Here is a 16,496-nt window from a genome sequence, read left to right as displayed (position 1 = left end):
TATAATAATATTACATTAAAAGAAATAAAAAATACCTATATTTAAAAAAATTAAAAAAGTTAACGAAGATAGAATCTTGAAAACTCCACAAAAATAAATAAATCAATATCCACTAGAAATAAAACCTTCAATGTCCACCTTAGGTAACATTGTTTTACATGAATTTCACATATCAAGAGAGATAAAGTAAATGATAGTTAAAAAAAATAGTTTGTTCCATAAGTTCTTTTTACTTTCTAGTATGAACAATGTGTGATTAGTTCAATATCTATATCTACTTTAAATAACATAATCTTACATCAACTTTATATATAGAGAGATAAAGTAATTGATATTTCTTCTATAAGTACTTTTTCATTTTTAGAATGACTGAGATGTGTAGTTCTTTAGTTCTTTCATTGAAAATTTTAATTATTTCCTACTTCTCAATATGCTAGAGGTGCATATATTTAAATATGCACATTAAATAAAATATTTCAATATTATGTATGTGTATATATGTGTGTGTTTTTCAATATCAAAGATATCTGTGTAGAGAAAGAGATTTCTTATCCTTATGATCTAACACATTTTTTGGGGTAGTTGTCAAAATTAAGGAGATGCTGAATTCTTTTCATGCTTAGCAAGGAGTTAACAAATGGTGAGCCAACATACATCTATCTTAAGTCTAATCTATTAAATGTAAAGATAGAACAAAGCTCTCCAAGTGTAAACATTTTTTTTTATATATTTTATATTTTAAAAGAAATTTGCACCTTAAAAGATTGGATTTATCTTCACTTGATAAATCTAGACTTAAGATAAATCTAGAACATTAAAATATTTATTTTTCTTATTTTAATGAATAAAAACATAAACCTTTAATTTCAAAATTTATTTGGATTTTCATTTATAATTAAATATTAATTAATTAATAATTATATTAATAATATTATTAAAATATGATTAAATAATAATTTAGATATTAATATACCTATTAAATAATAGTTGATTAATAATTATTTTAAAAATGTTTGGTAAACCATATAGAAAAAAGGATTAATCTAATTTGTCCCATGTTTATATCCCTCTTATAGTGAAAATGATATTCATGGAACAAAACTCTTAGAGTGTAAACAATTTTTTTATATTTTAAAAGAAATTTACACCTTAAAAGATAGGATTTATTTTCACTTGATAAATCTAGATTTAAGATAAATCTATAACATTAAAATATTTATTTTTCTTATTTTAATAAATAAAAATATTAAAATATTTATTTTTCTTATTTTAATGAATAAAAACCCAAAGCGATTTTAATTTATAATTAAATATTTATTAATTAATAATTATATTAATAATATTATTAAAATATAATTAAATAATAATTTAGATATTAAAATAGTTGATTAATAATTGTTTTAAAAATGTTTGGTAAACCATGTAGAAAAAAAGATTAACCTAATTTGTCCCATGTTTGTGTCCCTCCGTATAGTGAAAATGATATTGATCGAGTAAAAAAGACCAAGTTCTAGAGATTTATTCCATTATTGCCAAAAACACAATTGAATATATGATCTAAAACATAATAGTAAAAGTTAGTTATTAAATCATTGTAACGTGATGAAGAAAGTTATTATTTATTTAAAATCATAAAGGTCAAAAGTGATTTTTTTATTAAAATATATGTATAATTTATAATATTTGAAAAAGTTATTTATTAGTATTAAATTTCTCCAATCTCTATTGTATATATATGATTGAGCAAAGGCATAGTTAGAATCATAATTAAATAAAGTTAAAAGATAATGATTAAAGATGAAAGATGAGGGTTCTACCCCCTTCGAAGTGTCATTGTAAAAAGTTAAAGTTGTGGGTATTAAATGAATCTCTATCTCAAATTTACAAATGTTAAAAATGATTTTACTCGGTATAATTTTAATTGTTTTTATTATAAATATGTAATTATAAAAATTATAATTTATAAATCTATATATATATATACAATAATTGAGTTTAGTTCGGTGGTGTAAGGAATGATTGGGATTTTTTTCACCCAAGTATCATTCCCATGAGTGATATGATGTTACATGATAAGTTTTGATGTAATGGGTTTGAGTCTTTTTGTTGAGGCTAAGCTTTGATCTAATGGCTTTAAGCTTTGTTGCTAAGAAATAGTTCCCTGAAAACTAAAACATGTATATTCTCTATATAAAATATAAGTATATTTTCCACTTAAAAAAGAAAATTATTTTTACAATAAATAACCTTTTAGCAAAAATATTTTATTATAAAGCTTATAATCTATAAATGATTATAATTCAAATAAATGTTTAAATGTATATTACTTTATTTGTGGAATAAATATGTGTATTGCCTTCTAAACAATACACTCTATTTTATATTGGCTGGTCACTAGGAAAACCTAACCATATCCAAAAATGTACATGCATAAGAGAGGCAATAGACAAAAAATTGCCCAAAAATTCAAAATATACCATACAAATGCTAATATGGGGGCCCTCATGGCCATAAAAGAAAGACATGTAAACAAGAAATTGAAAAACCAAAGACATAACAAGAGTGAGGAGACTACGAAGAGGGGTTTGAATATGTTGTTGCAACCTGGATCGCTCCTTGTTGCTTCCCGGTGAGTAGCCAGTAGTAGGAGGGATGCCAAGGTGCTTCTCTATGCACACCAATCATTGATTCAAGTTCATCATGTGTCGATGTAAATGTTCCATGGAGAGGTGGAGGTCCTCTCCCTTCACATGTTGATCAAGGAGACCCTTGCTAAATAGGAATTTAATGTGCCAGTACAAGTCCATCATGCACATATATCATGGAAAATTGTAGGTGCTAATATTCGCAGGTGGCTAATTTTCCATGATTTTTCAAAAAAATAGATTCGTCAATTTCCATTTTTTTATAAAAATGATTTGCCAAAATTTTACAATATAAAATTATTTTACCTTAAAAATCGCAAACATTATACAGAGAGTATATATAAAATAATTATAAATTGGAATAATTTTACAAATACATTAATAAACATTTTATAGTTCGCATATTAGCAACTAGTGGGATTCGCCAATGTTTTTAAACTTCAAGATAATTTTCCATCCTTAAAATTTTCCCTGACATATATTGAGTGAAGCGCCCACATGTGTGCCCTATATCAAGCACCCAATCAACCAAATCTATCATTACCTCCATGTTTGAGAGAAGGTGCCTCAGGTTGGTTCCTTTTTGTTCAACATGAGTAAGTTCTTCCTTAATAGGAGACAGTGTAAGTCCTTGAAATCGAATTGATGCTTCCTCCACCCTGTGATGAATTCATGTGTCTATGTTGCCTCAACTAGCCCATTCTTGATAGTATGTTGTGCCATATGGGCACAGACTCGCTTGCATAACGTGGAGGCTACACGAGGAGGAGAGAAAGGCCAAGGAACAATACTTATGTGTCAAGGAAGAGACAAATATTGACATGTGTAAAGGCAATAACAATAAAGCAAAGCCAAGTCCATGACACAAACAAAGGTAAGTCGTCAAACAACAGACAAATTCGCTGGGAGGGTGCTAGCAAACGAAACAACCAATAAGAAAGAGCTCCGCAAAGAGCCAAGAGCCATGAGAGGGAGGAGTCTCCATGGAAATGCAAGGGACTAGCCATCAACAGATAAGAATAGGAGGCCACGTTGTTGCTAGGAGTGAAGGTCAAGGCAAGAACACCAATGAAAGAGGATGCAATAAAGAGCCAAGAGGAGGGTTGACATGCCCAGGTGAAAAGCCACTTGACTATTGTAATACATTTTCACCGTTGTAAAATGCTTAGGCCAATTCTAAGATGCTCGATAGACCGTTATACAGTAAATTTTGTTGCAGAGTGAGTCAGGTTTCCAGCTGAAGTCAAGGAGGGAAAATTCCAGCTTCATGGAGTAAAGCTTGCTAATGAGCTATCTTTCGCTTCCCTGAATTTTTTCTAGAAATATATGAGCATTGGATCATTGCAAGCATGGCTCAGAGGACTGAGCCAATTTAGTCTATCCCTCAAGAGCTAGGCTTCCTCATTTAGACGAGAACTGAACTATCAAAGCACCTGAATTATCCTTTTGGAATTGCCCCATCTTGCCTAATATTAGGGAAAATTTTAGGGGCTAATATTCGTAGGTGGGCTAAATTTCCATGCTTTTCCCAAACAAACAAAAAAGCCAATTTCCATTTTTTTCAAAAATGATTTGCCCAAATTTTATAGTACAACATTATTTTACCTTGAAAATAGCCAAAATATTATATTGACTAATATAAAATCATTGGAAATCTAAATATTTCTACAAAATTATTACAATTTGCATATTAGGGACTAGTAAGATTCATCAAGGTTTCTAAACTTTATGATAAAATTCCATCCTTAAATTTTTCCCTGCCTAATATCCTTTTGTCCAAGGTTTTTGGTGATAGTGGAGCTATGAATTATCAAGACTGTGATAGAAAATTCCATACTTGGCAGCAATAGAGTCTGCTTGGTCACATGAGGTGAGGAGATCAAGCAATTACACAAGAATATTGTTTGTCAGGTGGACTATTACATTGAATGCCATACTTAGTGGAAACAAAGTCCACTCGGTCGCACAAGGCGAGGAGATCAAGCAATCATGCAATAATTTATTTGCAAGGTGAAGTAAATTTGATAGAGGTTCAAAGGGAAAGGGTGGTGTTTTAGTTGCATGGTATTGGACCACAGAATTATGTCGTTCCCCATGCTGAAGCTGGTGTGGTTGAATGAATAGCTAAGGGGGTGTGCTATTGCGTCCTCGGTCGAATGACCAAGTGGATGGCAACAACTTGACCCCCACTGTAAGGACCTGCGGTCCGAGGCACGACCACCACGCGATGTGCGAAGGTTTGGCTAAGGCAAAAGAGCACACGCGCTGGAGACATAACCGAGCGAAGCACTTGGGCGTGTGCGAAAGCGATGAAGCGGTTGGAAACTTATATGGAGGACGAGTTAGGGCGTCCGTTAAACAAGCCGACCTCATGTGGTAATAATTCAGGCGATGGTTGGATGGGCCAACCGAATGAAAGGAGAACCGAATTAACATGTGAGGGCGTCAGCTAGACATAAAACGCAGGTTGGCCAAGAGTGGTACGACCGCCCCATGAAGCATATGTATAAGTGTGTGTTGATGGGGAGAAAGGCATTCATTCGAACGCATTCATTCGGGGTACAAGGAGGAAGTGCGAAGTAGTGTTAAGCTGCAGCAAGGAGGTGCAGCTCTTATGCGCCCATCTTTGGGCAAGGCCGCACGGTGATATTGCACAGGTCTCAGTTATCGGGTGAGGGCACGGGTGAAGGCGCCCACCATTCGGACAAGGAGCACGGGTGGCGACTCAGGTGAGGTCGCCCGCCCATCGTGCAAGAGGAAACAACAGGTGACTTGGGTTACTCAGGTAGGTCACCTACCCGTCGTGCAAGTGTATGCGAGGGAGACTCGGGTGAGGTCACCGCCGGGTGAAACGAAGGTGAACGGGTGACTTGGGTGAGGTTTCCCACCCGTCGTGCAAGGGTGAACAGGTGACTCGGGTGAGGTCGCCCGCCCGTCGTGCAAGGTGAACGAAGTTCGGTTGAGGAGCACGTTTGGCGGTCCCTGTGACGGTGTGCCCGCCCAACTCAAGCAAGGAACTCAGTTGACACACGGAGGTGTGGCCTTGTTGTAAAATTGGCTAAGTATGAAACTTGGTGTTTCCCAAGTATACTTGTAAAGCATTGTAACATTGTAAAGTTGAATAATATATTGAATTCGGGCAGACTCATTGTTCAGGGAGTTGCCCCTTTTTATACTGTGCAATTGTGTTCCTCATTTATAATTGCTGTGGATAATGAATGTGTGTGGGTGTTCATTAGTATAAAGGAAACATAATAATACTTGGTTGCGAAAAACAAACTAAATAGACTAATGGTTAGGCATAGTCCATGAACATAAGTATTGGTGAAAAGAAAGTGTTCGGTGGTGCCGCACCTCGCCAAGTGCGGTTGAAAGACTACCGCAGGCCTGGGGGCGTGACAGTTGGTATCAGAGCTAGTGCCGAGGAGCTGGTGCTAGTGTTGAAGTGTTGAAGCTGATACACACCTGCACTTCGTGACATTTGGTATCAGAGCTAGTCTGAAGACTTGGAGAAGTCTTGCAAGAAGCTGGGTGAAGCAAGTGCATACACACTTGACAGTTGGTGACAGTGGAAGAAGGTATATACAGGTGAACGAAGCTGGTTTCACATACAAGTGGAACAAGAGCTGGTTCATGGTTGCAGGGTACTTGGTGAAGCTAGTGAACTGAATCAAGGAGTTGATTCTACAAAGGCCAAAGACTTGAAAGGAAGTTCAAGCTTTGCAGGTGACACATGGAATATCAAGGTGATTCAAGTGAATGGTGAAATAGGTTTAAGCAGAGGTGAAGCTTAGTGCTTGGGCCAAGCTGAACGACAAGGCATGGCAGGTTTGGAAGAATGCGAAGGGAAGCTCTTGCTTACCTTATACAGGTTGAAGCGGATGAAAGAAGAGAATCCCCGAATTCGAAAGGAACTTGAAGTCTTGGAAAAGAATGTTGAAAACGAACTTCTTCAACTTGGTTGGACAATGGAGCAGGATGAAGTCGCAGATTGTGCTGATAAGAAAGAAGAAGCTGTGATAATTTAGGATGTTGCAGATGTGACAACGATGGAGGACGAACTTGAGATTGACCAAGTTGGACCGGGATCATGCAGTTTGCAAACATGGATGGATGAGGATACTCACATGGAGGAGCCTCATGATGATGAAGTAAGTATTGATACTTGTGTTTCAATTGGGCATTTGGGAGATGAACCATATGCGGGGAAAGGCAAAGTCAGTTTGCTTATGCAAGGGAGCATCTTACCATGGATGTCTACAATGACACCTTGTATGGAGAAGCAAGGATTGTTGATTGTTGCAGGACTTGTTGGAGTTGTTTGTGACCTTATGATAGAAGGTACAAGGGCCCGTGACAAGGGAGGAACATGATGATCGTTGCGGAGGATTGGGTCATGCTTTAGCCACATGGAGAATTGGCTAAGTGCCCAACATGACTCATGGACAGATTGGAGGAGGGCACACACTTGAGTTGCTTGGGTGGACTTCTCATGGCCGAGACCAAGAGCAAGTCTTGGTGGAACCTTTAGTGGGGGAGCTATGATGGAGAGACTCATGTGATGATGATATGGTTGGGTGATCGAGTTCACTAGACCAAAGATTGCAGACTTGGATGGGGACGACCGATCGTTGTGATAGGTCTACTTGGTTGGACTACATGGGCAACTTAGTCATGGAAATCAGGTTGAAGACATGGAGCATGGCAGTCTTACGCATGGACATTATGCAGGAACACTTGTAGAGGTGTCACTTATGGGCATCCAATGAGGAGTGCCAAGGCAAGGATGTTGTGCAGATGGATTTGCTGGTGTGACATGGAGATGTTTTACTTATGAACCGATGGAGAGGTTGTGCACTTATGTACAACAAGGCCATGGACTTGGATGGAGTTGTGAGCAGACTATGGAGCATTCCTACTACATGGAGAGCTGAGGCATCTTGCAGAGACCTTTGGGCCGAGACTTGTATGCTTGCTAGAGTGTTGGTTGGGGATGGCTTATGGAGCTCATGATGACATGAGGTTGTGACTTTTGGAGACTTCATATATGGTGGACTTGGAGGATCCGATGCATTGAGGAGCTGAGGTCAAAGACTTTGATGCAGGATGGGATGCATACTTTCGAGTACATGTATGGGTGTGGCTTGAAAGAGTGACTTGATGTGGAGGAACGATATGAGACACTTTGGAGTGATAGAGTTACGACGATGATGATGCCTTGGTGGCAACACTTGGGCATGGGTTGAACCGAGACTCAATCACTTTGACACATGGGAGCTGATTGATCTATGATCATGGGTAGCACATGGATAGATGAGACATGTGTATACTTGTTTCTATGGCAGACTTGAGGGATGGCACATACAGATATGATGGAGGTTGCTTCATGGACCTGGATGTGGCACATCGAGAGTCGGGATTTGATGAGATGATCTCTTCACTTTGAGGAGATGGATGTTTTGCAGATGGATGATGTTGGGATGGATGCGGCTGATTTCATGCAGCACATTGGTACCAAACATCATGGATAACATGTTGTAGACGAGATGGAGGTTACTTCATGGACCTGAGCATGGCTTATACTTGTATGGAGATGGATTCTTGATCGAGTTGAGGATGTGACAAGGTGTTCTGAGAAACGACTGATGATGGCATGAGGATGTGCATTCTCATGGTTTGAGTGTGACAGTTGGATTAGCTACCCAACTAGTTCAAACATGGGGTCCAGAAGTGTACAGAGATGTGTTAGCATTGTGTTGGAGTATCATGGCAGCAGTTCACATGAGGACGACACATGATGAGGTCGACACGATATGTTGCAGGAAGCATGTAGCTTGAGATGGAGGGGCCAGCCTTCCACGATGGGGAGCAGCATGTGGAGATTGCGACGAGATGGTTGATGATCATGGATTGAGATGATTTTCCAATGTATGACATACCGATGGGGTGTATGCCTTGGTATGGTGATCTTGGTGACAGATGGTTGCCAGGACGAGATATTGTCGAGGACGACAATGACTTTAAGTGGGGGAGGATGTAAGGACCTATGGTGCGAGGCACGACCGCCACGTGATGTGCGAAGGTTTTGCTAACGCAAAAGAGCGCACGAGCTGGAGACATAACCGAGCGAAGCACTTGAGCGCGTGTGAAAGTGATGAAGCGGTTGGAAACTTATATGGAGGATGAGCTAGAGAATCCGTTAAACAGGCCAACCTCATGTGGTAACAATTTGGGCGATGGTTGGATGGGCCGACCGAATGAAAGGAGAACCGAATTAACATGTGAGGGCGTCGGCTGGACATAAAACGCAGGTTGGCCAAGGGTGGCACGACCGCCCCATTTAGCATATGTATAAGCGTGTGTTGATGGGGAGAAAGGCATTCATTCGAACGCATTCATTTGGGGAACAAGGAGGAAGTGCGAAGTAGTGTTAAGCCACAGCAAGGAGGCGCAGCTCTTATGCGCCAATCCTTGGGCAAGGCCACATGGTGATATCGCACAAGTCTCGATTATCAGGTGAGGGCGCGGGTGAAGGCGCCCGCCGTTCGGACAAGGAGCGCGGGTGGTGACTCAGGTGAGGTCGCCCACTCGTCGTGCAAGTGTATGCAGGGGAGACTCGGGTGAGGTCGTCGCCAGGTGAAACGAAGGTGAACGAGTGACTTGGGTGAGGTCGCCCGCCCGCCCGTCGTGCAAGGGTGAACAGGTGACTCGGGTGAGGTTCCCTGCCCATCGTGCAAGGTGAACGAAGTTCGGTTGAGGATCACAGTTGGCGGTCCGTGTGAGGGCGCGCCCGCCCAACTCAAGCAAGGAACTCGGTTGGCACACGGAGGTGTGGCCTTGTTGTAAAATTGGCTAAGTATGAAACTTGGTGTTTCCCAAGTATATTTGTAAAGCATTGTAACATTGTAAAGTTGAATAATATATTGAATTCGGGCAGACTCATTGTTTAGGGAGTTGCCCCTCCCTTTATACTGTGCAATTGTGTTCCTCATTTATAATTGTTGTGGATAATGAATGTGTATGGGTGTTCATTAGTATAAAGGAAACATAATAATACTTGGTTGCGAAAAACAAACTAAGTAGACTAATGGTTAGGCGTAGTCCATGAACATAAGTATTGGTGAAAAGAAAGTGTTCTGTGGTGTCGCACCTCGCCAAGTGCGGTTGAAAGACTACCGCAGGCCTGGGGGCGTGACACCCACCCTCTCACATGCGAAACACCCCATCCAGGGATAAATGTATGCTATAAAATAGTATAAAAATATTAATAAAAATATAATTCATTTTAAAACAATAATAATATTTTTAAGCTAATATCTCCTTTTATGAATATAATATCAAAAATGAGTACCCTTAATTTTATTAATGACCTACCACCTTATAAATAAACTATGACCATTATAAGTTAAAGAAACTCGTGCCTTGGCCTTGTCATAAGTCTAATAATAAATCATAAAATGTGAGAGTTTATATCTATGATTTTGTAAGCTATTCAAAACAAGAGGAAAAAAAAGCATATAATATGGTATCAAAGGGACTTCAACTTTTCTTTCAAGCTTACAAAAATAATAGGAATTACAACCTTATAAATAAACGAGGACCATTAAAAGTTAAAGAAACTCATGGCTTTGCCTCGTCACAGGTCTAACCATAAATCATAAAATGTGGGAGTTTATATGTATGCTTTTGTAAGCTATTTAAAGCAAGAGGACAAAAACCATATAACATGGTATCGAAGGGACTCCAAATTCTTTTCTTTCAAACTCACAACAAATGGTAGGAATTAATCTAATGACTCATGTCCTTGAGCTTGCCATCGTTGCTAATCCATGTAGGTTTCATTGTCTTCATGTATGAAATTGGGTTTCAATGAGGGTCTTTTATGAATTAGAACTTGGTCATTTTCCTTTTCATTTTTAATTTGATTCTGTAAATGAATATACATTATAATATCAAAATTCAAGATTTTTTTTGCATAGGGTATCAAATTTTCTTTCTATCGCATTCATCTTGTGTAGAATATTTTGGTGCTAACTACTTTTCTTCTTTATTATTTGAGCAATGAAGGCTTTATTCTACCAGTATAAATATGTTAGCATAAATACCTTTAACGCATGTTCTAGAATACCCTAGGTCAAGGATCCATCCTTCAAACTCTACTTCCACATGATCTTTGGGCATTTGTTGTCTGTTTTCTATTGATAGCTTTTTTCCATTTTTAACATCTCGTCTTTGCTTTTAGCTAAGAATTGACTATGAAAGTCCTTTGTTTCATTCGCATCATATGTCTGTATATGTGGTATGCATTGATGAGTTTGAGTATGCGATGCCACTGTGACATGTGCTTTCAGACCAATAGTTGTGTTGTTTTTTACAACTCCAGGTTCGCTATTTTCAAATGCAAAGTCTTTGGCATGGTTTTAGGCTTTGGACCAGACAAGAGAGGTTTGGGACCACCTGACAAATGAGGGAACAATCAACCTGTCAACCATAGTGGGAGTGTAAGGGGATCTCTACTATGGCCAAAAGGGATTGCAAAAGTTAAAGATCAATTACAATTTGAAGAATAAGTCAAGGACTATGCACTTGGCAACTCTAAGAAATTAAAGGGTAGAGGCCAACATTAATAAAAATAAATGTCACCACAAACTAGAATAACCATTAAATGCCAGGAAGGTGAAGAGCCAAGTTAATGATTATATAGAAAAAACAAAATTGCCTTATGAGTGATTAAATTAAGGAGGTTATAAAAAGATATTGAAAATAAGATGAATAAGGTAATGGGATACCTCCACAACTTTGGCTTGTCAACAACGCAATTCTAAGTCGAATCACCCTCACTCCATTGAAAACAAGCTATTCTAATCATGTTAACCCATAGAAAACCATAAACATAAAGATAAGAACAAGAGTTTGAGATGCTAACCAATTAAGTTCTAGTCAAACTGAGTATTTTGTGCTCTAACCCAATGGTATCCATGCATAGCTAAAGCATTGTCATTTCTAAAAATGAGCCTAGATTTAAAATGTTGCATACTTGTATTTTGCGTAATCATAGGGGCTCTCATCAACCTATACAAATAATGGATAGAGCCACTATGTAGATAGAATGTCCTTGGATGATTTATTGCCATCCTTCCACTACAAAGGATAATCATTAACTTGATCTCCACCTTCCCTTTGAGTTGCAAGGAGGAGGACTCATTTCTAGAGCTACTCCACCATTTTGAGTGCATGCATGGGTACCTAGTCCATGTAAATAATAATAATAATAATAATTTAATTTCAAAGTTAAAATTTAGTTAAATACCAAATTTAAATATGAGGCCATTTCCTTTACAAGACAAAAAACCTTATTTATTAAGGTGTACATAATCTTCAAATAAGAAACACACAATTTTAATATTTCAGCTTATTAAGACTATATCTTAAATTTATCAAAGTACAGAAATATCAAACTTTGTAAGGCAAAAATTTTATAACTTACTTTAACCTTTAAATAAACATATTTTTTTAAATAATAATAAATCAAAATTAAAAGTATTGATGAATGCCTTTCTTTATGGTTTGCATCTCAGACAAAACCCCACCACAAGGCCCTTTTGCTAATTGTGGTTTGGGGAATATGGTTGGAATGAAACCAAGCCATCTTCAAAGATGATGCTCCTTCTACAGCGAAGATTGCTATTCAAAGCCTAGCCATTGCACAAATTATTTCTTTCTAGAAACCTGTTTTACATTCTTGCCATCTTCAAAAATAAGGCTCCTTCTACAACCAAGAGATTGCTTCTCACCATCTTCAAAGATAAGGCTCCTTCTACAACCAAGAGATTGCTTCTCACCATGTTCAAAGATAAGGCTCCTTCTACAACCAAGAGAGTGTTGTTGAAAGCATAGCCATTGCACAAATTATTTCTTTCCAGAAACTTATTTTACATTCTCACCATTTTCAAAGATAAGGCTCCTTTTACAACCAAGATTGCTATTCAAAGCCTGGCCATTGCACAAATTGTTTCTTTCCAGAAACCTGTTTTACATTCTCATCATCCTCCTGTTACTGATATACAAACAGACACAACTTGGTATTCTTCGATGAGGCCGCACAAGGACCCCTCATTAGGAGGCGCAAGTGGAATTCTTAATCTTTCTCCAACAATTTCCATATCTTTCTATACAAATATTTGCTCTGTTTCAAACAATTTGGCTAAATTTTTGTTCTTAAACTATTACTTCAAATCATTACCTCACGGAGAATCCCCTCTACTCGTATTCATGGGGATTCTCAAAATATCATTACATAGGGACTCTCAAAATATCATTAATTGAATTAAAATAATGCAAGAATCCACAATTATGCTTTTTCTCTGAATATTTTAAAAATACAACAATAGCTTATTCACTTTACTCAGATTTCGTTTGATCACCTAGAGAGGTACAGGAATACAGAAGCAGATGCCCTATCCAATGCAAGATTGGATATGGATAGAAGCACATTTAGAATCTGCATATTCAATGCAAGATTGGATATGGATAGAAGCACATTTAGAATCACCTAAACTAAACAAAAACAAAAACAAAAATATTTTTTCACAATTTTTTTGAAATAACACATGAATATTTATTGCTGCAGTATGTATCTCGTTTCTAGAATTTCTTTTAGCTTTTTGTAACGATATTTTGGGATGTATATAAGATTCTTTAGAAGAGGGATAATTGTAAATTTTGTAAAAGGTGGGCAGTTACTACCCACAAAAGAAGGAATAGTCAGACACAAAAATTATTGATAAGCTCCATGGGGAATGCCATATGGCATATACAGTATTTTGGGATGTATATAAGATTCTTTAGAAGAGGGATAATTGTAAATTTTGTAAAAGGTGGGCAGTTACTACCCACAAAAGAAGGAATAGTCAGACACAAAAATTATTGATAAGCTCCATGGGGAATGCCATATGGCATATACAGTTTGTAATTTTGTTGCAAAAATTTGAAAAAATGCTGTAATATCAGTTCAAATATATAATTTAAAATCAATAAATAAATAAATTCAAACATACAATTTGAAATTACAATGAAAACATAAAATATAAAAATTCAAATTGTAATTCAAACATACAATTTGAATTTACAATGAAAACATAAAATATAAAGTTTATATCCAAAACTATGGATAGATATAAAATATAACGTTTATATGCAAAACTAAAGGAATATTTTATATTTTAAAAAGACTCATGTAAAGGCTACACTTTAAAAACTAAGTTAAGGCGGTGAATGATAAATGAGTAATTTACATAAAAGTATCAGTACAGTTTCTATCAACCCCACAAATTCAAAATGTGTTACTGTGCAAGTTGTAATCACCGATGCAAGTCTGATAATAAGTGTTATGAAGGAATGTTTCATCAACTGCATTCAAGGTTTCATTCCTTATGCTCAAAATTTCAGGAGGTCTTTCATGAAAATCTGTAATCAAAATATTTTGAGAAGAAAACTCAATCTGTAAAAGATGAACCCAGACAACCTTTTGCTATTTATATAACCCTGCAAAACCCCAAAGAAAGTAATTGCAAATTTGCTTACCTTCACTCGGTGGGAGCCTTCTTCCTTTTGCAGGGGATTTGAAACCCAATTTTGTGATGATCCCAAACCACCGATGGTAGGGGCAGCTTCTCTGGTATCCAGAAGTACTCTAAGCGCGAGGAACAGGAACAGGAGATTTGAGTTGCGCACCAGGCCTGCAGAAAACCAAAATGAATAGACATTAATATTACTTTCAGAAATGATCGATTACTTCGAACGCAACATCAAGGAAATTACCACGAAAAGAGGCCGCTCTCAGAAACACCAAGGAAACAGGGTCACTCACTTATTGCCCAGAAGAAATACCAGAAGGTAAAGTGAAGCCCAGTTCGCAGAAATTCATTGTAGATAGTGACTTTAATGCCGCGTTCACAACCCATCACTACTCATCCATTCATTGCAGTCAATAATCAGTCAGTATTTTTTAAGGTTTCTTTAATTTACAGTATCATTTAATACGGAGGCCATTGAAATCTTTGCCACACTGGAGGGTATTTTTCGTACACCCATGTCAATCAATCAAAACATCTTTCATATCGTACGGCCATGTCAATTTCTATTTGGATAATGCCATTGCTGGTCCCTGGGCGTACAATGAAGTGACAGTAAATGTGAAGTGGAATAAATATGTATGGTAATCCAGCAGCTCAGAAAATACAGTCTGTGAAGTTAAAGTGGTGTTATAATACAGGTATAGTATACAGGGAAGGAACGATGTGCAAGAGTGAAGAAAGTATGTATATGATATAAGGCAGGAAGGAACGATGTGTGAATGTGAAGAAAATATATATGAGTGGATTTAGAAAGCAATCTTGAGAACCTTTATGAGTGGTTTCCGAAAGCAACTTTGAGAATCTCATAAATTAATTATAGTAAAATAATATAAATTAAAGTGGTCAGAATTTTGGAAATTTATTATCTAAAATAATTGAAAATTTTAGAAAATTTTAATATTTAAAATATATTTCTAATTTTTTTATCAAATAAAATTTATGTTAGTTTTATATATAAATATTATATTTTAATATTTTTTGTGTTTACAAAATAAAACTATAATTTTTTTTTTCAAATGAAAATTAATGTATTTTTAAATTTTTAAATATTATTAAAAAACATAAATTTATATTATATTTACAATTTTTTAAATATATATATATATATAAATAAATAAAATTGCAATTTTTATTTGATTAGAAAATATTCATGTGTTTAAAGTATTAAAATACAAATCTGCATTGTATTTACAAAATTAAAATTACATTTATTTATTTCTTTTAAAAATTAATCATTCATCTTTTTTTTTCCTTTTTTCTTTAGTTTATTGCCACCGTGAATGTTTTTTACAATAACTCACTATAAATTATAAGAATCATTTTGTTTTTCCATTTTATTTTATTTTTTAAACAACTTTACACCCTTTTAAAAAATGAACCATATTAATATACAGAGAATTAATCATTCATCTTTTTTTTTTTCTTTTTTTCTTTAACTTATTGGCACAGGAAAAAAATTTTACAATAACTCACTATAAATCATAAAAATCATTTTGTTTTTCCATTTTATTCTATTTTTAAAACAACTTTACACTCTTTTAAAAAATGAACCACATTAACATAAAGGGAACAAATTCTTTGTCTAAATCAAAATATTAGTTTTGCAAAACTACTTTATTCCACTTAAAAGGCTTCATGTACAACCCTATCCATGTCTTTTACTCTATCCCATGAGGAAAGAGTGGATACTCAATCAACATATTTACCTCATTCTTATTAGTGTCATTATTCGACATTGGCTTTTTTGAATAATTCTAGCACTTTGGCTTTGATTTTGTCCCATTTTTATCTTTTGACTAAGAGCTCAAGCATGGAAGGTAGCTTGAAGATGTCACGGAAATTGACATATCCAACCTTTGAACACTGTACTCCCATAATCCAAGACTTGGGTACATTTAAACAAAATCCATTTGAGAAACATTTTGTCAAAAAAGGCCCTTATTTTTTTCAAGAACAAAAAAAAATAAAAAAAATGACCCTTATTAAGGTATATATCAATATAAATTCTAGCATATGAACACAATCCCGATATAATTTTCTCAATTATATGTGTATCATGATATTTGTCTAAATCAATAAAATAAAAACCATTCGAATTGTTAGATATCACATCATTACATTACAAGTTTATATTTATATTAAAGTTTATCAAAAATCAAATTGGATTTCAAAAATACAAAAGTATCAATTAAAAGAATTTTTAAAAAAATACGAA

The 16,496-nt window shown here is 35.8% G+C and overlaps 1 protein-coding gene across 1 annotated transcript in view; it reads right to left on the bottom strand.

Annotated features, from left to right (window-relative positions):
• LOC149172690 (uncharacterized) overlaps positions 1-14,985 on the bottom strand; it is a 37,505-nt gene extending 22,520 nt beyond the window's left edge. Inside the window, exons 1-2 of the mRNA XM_089426427.1 lie at positions 14,466-14,985; positions 14,229-14,383 (exon numbers count right to left, since the gene is read on the bottom strand). The gene's annotated coding sequence lies outside the window, so the exon portion shown is untranslated. The remainder of the gene's footprint in view (positions 1-14,228; positions 14,384-14,465) is intronic.
• Between the last annotated feature and the right edge of the window lie 1,511 nt (positions 14,986-16,496).

The sequence above is a fragment of the Pinus tabuliformis genome, chromosome 4_2 (assembly GCF_031772625.1).
Source record: "Pinus tabuliformis cultivar Carrire ecotype Pingquan chromosome 4_2, CPIR1, whole genome shotgun sequence".
Taxonomy (NCBI): domain Eukaryota; kingdom Viridiplantae; phylum Streptophyta; class Pinopsida; order Pinales; family Pinaceae; genus Pinus; species Pinus tabuliformis.
This window is presented reverse-complemented; position numbering and strand designations above follow the sequence as displayed.